Source organism: Salvelinus sp. IW2-2015, unplaced genomic scaffold (genome assembly GCF_002910315.2).
Source record: "Salvelinus sp. IW2-2015 unplaced genomic scaffold, ASM291031v2 Un_scaffold6114, whole genome shotgun sequence".
Taxonomy (NCBI): Eukaryota; Metazoa; Chordata; class Actinopteri; order Salmoniformes; family Salmonidae; genus Salvelinus; species Salvelinus sp. IW2-2015.
The window spans coordinates 49,345-55,148 of NW_019947378.1; positions in this window are offsets into that span (position 1 = coordinate 49,345).

The window sequence follows — 5,804 nt, forward strand, 5'->3', positions numbered from 1 at the left end:
ACCACTGTCACTAGACACACAGAGCTGAGATGGAGGGAGATATGGAGGGAGGGATAGATGAAGGGAGAGATGGATGAAGAGCACCCTCTAGTGGCAGAATAAATCTGTTTCTCCCTCCTTTTGTAGACCAGCCTCCAGTATGATGAGAGTGAGGAATGTGTTTCTGTCATTGATGATCAATAGAGGGTCTCTCTCTCTCTCCCTCCCTCCCTCCCTCTCACTCTCTCTCTCTCCACTCTCTGAACTAGTTAGAGCGAGAGAGAGAGAGAGTGGAGAGAAGGAGAGAGAGAGAGGAGAGAGAGAAGAGAGATGAGAGAGAGAAGGAGAGGGAGAATGCAGAATAGCAAAGTAAATAGGTTGTACGAGTGAAAGAGCGAGTTAGAGAAGAGGGAGGGGCAGAGAGAGAGAGAGAGAGAGTACATTTAAAGTACATGACGTTTGTTTTAAGTCCTATAAGTAGAGACGAAACAGAGAGAGTTGTAGACTTGGACACACAGCACTTTATCAGGAACCTATAGGACACCTGGACCAACTGAGAGAACACAGCTTTATATCCAGACCTATTAGGACACCTGGACCCAACCTGGAGAGAACACACATTATATCAGGACCTTTAGACACCTGGACCAAACCTGGAGGAACACAGGGCATTATATCAGGACCAATAGACACTGAACCAACCCTGGAGAGAACACAGTTTATATCCAGGACCTATAGACACCTGGACCAACCTGGAGAGAACACCCAGCTTATAACAGGACCTATAGACACCTGGACCAACCTGGGAGAGAACACAGCATTATATTTAGGACCTATAGACACCTGGACCAACTGGAGAGAACACAGCATTATATCGGACCTACAACACCTGGACCAACCTGTAGAGAACACAACACGATGAGATCCTGCTTGATAGTCATCCCTCCTCTCCTTCATAACAGTATACGCTTGTTTATAACTCTATAGCAATGTAACATACTTTAATGTATTCTTATAAAGGCTGCTACAGATAAGGAAACGTGTGTGTGTGTGTGTGTAGTGTGGTGTGTGGTGTGTGTGTGTATGTGTGTTGTGTGTGTGTGTGTGTGTGTGTGTTGTGTGTGTGTGTTGTTGTGTGTGTGTGTGTGTGTGTGTGTGTGTGTGTGTGTGGTGTGTGCGCGTACGTGTGTGTAATTTGAGGATGCACTGGTGTGAGGAACCTAACCGTAAGTATATTAGTTATTACAAAACACTAACCAAAGGTATTTTCTCTTGTCTTGATTGACGGTGGTTTGAGCTCCTTCAAAGTAACAGGATACTCTGGAGGAAACTGTCATCATCTTATGTCATTATTCCACAGAAGAAATAATCATGACAAATATTTCTGCGTGAGGAAGAACAGTTTGAGTTGTACGTATCAAATCGACTGATTGATAACACCTGGTTCCACGTGGTAGATTCTCTCTGTCTGACATCACTGGAGGACAACTTACTTCAAAGTGATTCATCAGACAACTGACCAGACAAGATGGAAGGACCTACTTGTGTGGAGTGGACAAACCTAATGCACCTGACAGTTACACCAAGTAGATCTGAAAGTTAGAGGAAGGTTAGTCACTTACCTAAACACACGTTACAGTAAAATCTTACAGTATGTGATTGAATCATCCACAGGACGCCATCTGACCAGAAGAATGTATAAGACTACGGCAACAGCTCCAGTTAGAGTATGCAGAGCTCTATGTTTGGTAAAGTCATTATGTTCCTGTTAAGGATGTTAATTATTATGTAGCTTCCTGGTTGATAGCTGTAGGCTGTTGTTATCACTTCCAGTTGTGGACCAAGATCTTTACAGAGCTTGAAGTCATTTATTCATTTTAAGATCGCTAAATATGTATGTAGCTTCCTGGTTGATAGCTGTTAGGCTGTTGTATCACTTCCAGTTGTGGACCAGATCTTTACACAGAGCTGTGTAATCATTTATATTCATTTTAGATGCTAATATGTTATGTAGCTTCCTGGTTGACAGCTGTTAGGCTGTTGTATCACTTCCAGTTTCTGGACCAGATCGTTTACAGACTGGTGAGATCTATTGGACAACGAAAGAGGGAAGAGGTTTTTCAGCAGTTCCTTTTCTCTGCCTTGCATCATCATTGGTGTACAGGAAGTTCACAGTGATGACCTCTGACCTTCTGTCAAAGCTTTCAACCATCGTTTTGAAAAATGTCTTTAGGAACAAGCCTACGGCACCAAGAAGTTGAATAGGTTGAAAAATACGTTGAAAATACATATTTTTGGGGGTTGAGAAAAGACGGGTTTTGAAAGGTTGTGTTTATAGGGAGTTTCATTGTGGTCCTCTGTGGCTCAGTTGGTAGAGCAGGGGGATTTGCAAACGACAGGGATTTGTGTTTTGATTCCTGCTAGGGACCACCAGACGACCAATTGTACACATGACTGTATGTTTTCTTTGGGATAAAGTTGTCTGCTAATGGAATTTATATTGAATATCATTGACAAGATAATTTGGTCATTCATGATTTTTCCACTTTCAGTTGATCTCCAGGTTCTTCCTGCCACACCAACCTCACCATCCGTTCAATCTACCCATGGACCTCCACTTCCTTCCATCATTCTGTTGCCCCTTCATCATCCACATCACCATCAATCCCAATGGACTTGTAGTGATCGATGGTGGTGAGTATGGCGTGTGTTGGTGTTCACTGTCATCCTGTTCACCGTCTACAGATGGAAAGTACCAAGGTGCAAGGTAATGTTCAGACGCACACACACACACACACGCACACTCACACGGACACACACCACACACACACACACACACACCCCACACAACACACAGTCACACACACACACACGGACGACAGCACACACACACACCAACACACCACACACACACACACGACCACACACACACACACACAGCGACACAATATGCACAACACATACACTCTTCTACACACACAAAATCAAGCATCACACACAAACACCACTCTAACACCCACACACACACTACACACAGCATACACCACACTCACACACACACACACACCACACACAACACACACACACCACACAGGCCACACACACAACATTTAATTAGGTGATCGTGGCCTTGTCTATTTAGAATGATATGATGTGAATGATTCGCACAGTGCTCAAGGTCTCTCTCACACTTCCATGCGACAGACTCTGCAGACCAAACACCCACCCAGTCAGCCTACAGTTGATATAGTGACGGGTGATTTGGAAGGTATAGGGGGGGGGTGGTTGGGTGCTGGATGAAACAGGGCCTATCGTATTAGCGGAATATTTGTAGCCAAACATTGTTCATAGTCAGTACACCCTCAAGGCAATGGTGACCCATAGTGAACTCTTCGCAATCAGATAGATGTTTTTTATTTGACCAAGAGGAGTACTTGTTGATTTTTTAGTGCAGTATATAACTAATAAATATCTCGCTCCAAAACTTGTATAAGAGAACTGTACGATGAACCTAACATCTACCCTAGATAGTCTGATGGATGATTATGACGATTATAGTGAGTATGACATGCTACTGAATAGGACTGATTATAGAGTGATCTAATAGACATGTCTAACTATGTGATGAATGTAAAGGAGGTTCTGTTATAATGGACTAATTAGCAATACATTGTATGTTAGGGTATATTTTGAAGAGCTACCTGTACCTCGCAGAGTTACTAGGAAGTATTATAAGCTCTACTTCTACGACTGCGTTACAACGCTGTTATGGTCTATGTCTGTCTCCACTGATTCTATTTGTGTCATCTAGTTATTATTTGGACCAGTAAATCGCACTGCCTTACGTAGTGTATGCTGGACTTCGAGAATAACTATCTGAATTAATTGGAACGCGCACATTGGAATTATAGTATGAAATTCATGTCATAAAGAAATGTGTGTATAGAATTTCTGTGCCAACTATATTTTAGAATTTTTAAATCTGTGTAATAGATGGTGTAGCGCTACCACTTTGCTTTGTGGTGGACATCAAATGACTCCTACTCTTGACCTTGGTACACTGCTTATGGCACTTACTACTCAGTCCTCTACATGCTGGTGATGGTTAAAGATTTTCTCGCATATAAAGTGTGCACTTAGGTGACAGTGACTGCTGGATGCCCCAGGTACTGATTATGAACTGCTGAACTCCATGTCTTATGGGTACTTGATGCTAATGTGTTACTAGAGTGACAGAACTTTATCCTTCACTCTGATGGCGCTCACTGATTTATGGTCCAAACTCTTCGCTACCTCACATCTGCACTGCAATTGGGGTATCGTGATTATTATGGGACTAAAACTCCACTGTGGTCGGCGTTGTGCGTTGATAGTGGAGGCCAGGGTTCAATCTCGTAGTGCCGCTGCTACACTCTTCACCTGCTCTGGTACTGTCATTCTTGATCTCAATCAACTCTCTTAGACCTGCACTTACCATCTGCCTGTTAATGTGGTGACGTATAGTGAGCTTCATCGTTTGATTAATAAAAGCGATAATCACTGACTTATGGGACTAAGTGTGCCTCAATATCTGCTACACCGAGTATGCGTGGATTATTGGTGGACTATGACTCTACTGTTGTGATTTGCTTGTGACTAATTAATTGGCGACTTGATAACTCTTACTGATGGTACTGGATTATGGACTAATGCTCGTCTACCCTGTTGCGTAAGTGCGCTCTACTGAATTATTGGAATCTTAAAGATTGCTCATGGTGTTACTCCGAGTCAACGGTAATCCTCATATCTCATTGCATGCACTTATGACCTTCTGTAGGGATCGTCACACCATCATCATACCTTCCTTACTGGTACCTAATGACTGCTTCACGGTTCGTGCTGGACTCACTCGACCCTTTCACAGCTATCTTCGATTTCTCGATACTCCAATTAACTGTCCACTGTTCTCTGGATGGTGGTTGAAACTGCAACCTCTCATGCACACTACCTAACTCCCATTGCTTCACGGTGGGAACCAACCACCATCTAACCTTCCTCGCACTCCTCGCTAATGCTTCTACGATTATGGGGTGAGGATAGCTCTACTCGAATTCATGACTCTGTCATCTGACTCTATGCGATGGCTACTAATCTCTACTCGCTGGTACTGATGTATGTGGGACATAATGCCTCTCTACCTGTCTCTACGCATCTCCGGTTCCTGCTTTCATGGATGACTACAATGACTCACTTGGTTTGGGGTACCTAGCAACTCTCTGCAAACTAAGGACCTCTACTAGGCTCTGATCCTGGTACCTCTCGACTTACTCCGATACAGACTTGTACCATCCTCTGGTCTGATGGTGGGAGAGTACCCTGACTTAACGCAACTATATCAGACTCCTCTCGCTCCGGTACTCGCATTGTGTATGGACTACATTGACTCCACTCAGGTGGGAACCACACCATCACCTCCTCTCTCCAAGGTACTCGCTCTCCTGAACTAATGACTCTTACTGTCTGATTTGGTACTGATTATGGACTTATAACTCTACTTGATGGGTACTGTTATGGACTAATGACTCTACTTGATGGTATCTGATTTAGGTACTAATGACTCTTACTGTCTTGATGGTACTGATTATGACTAATGGACGGTCTTGATGGTATCTTGATTTATGGTACTATATGACCTCTACTGATGTTTACTGGTTATGGACTAAGGACTCTACTGTCTTGATTGGTACTGATTATGGCTGACTAATGACTCTACGTATGTCTGATGGTATGATTATGACTAATGACTCCACTGATGGTACTGATTATGAACTTAATGACTCTTACTG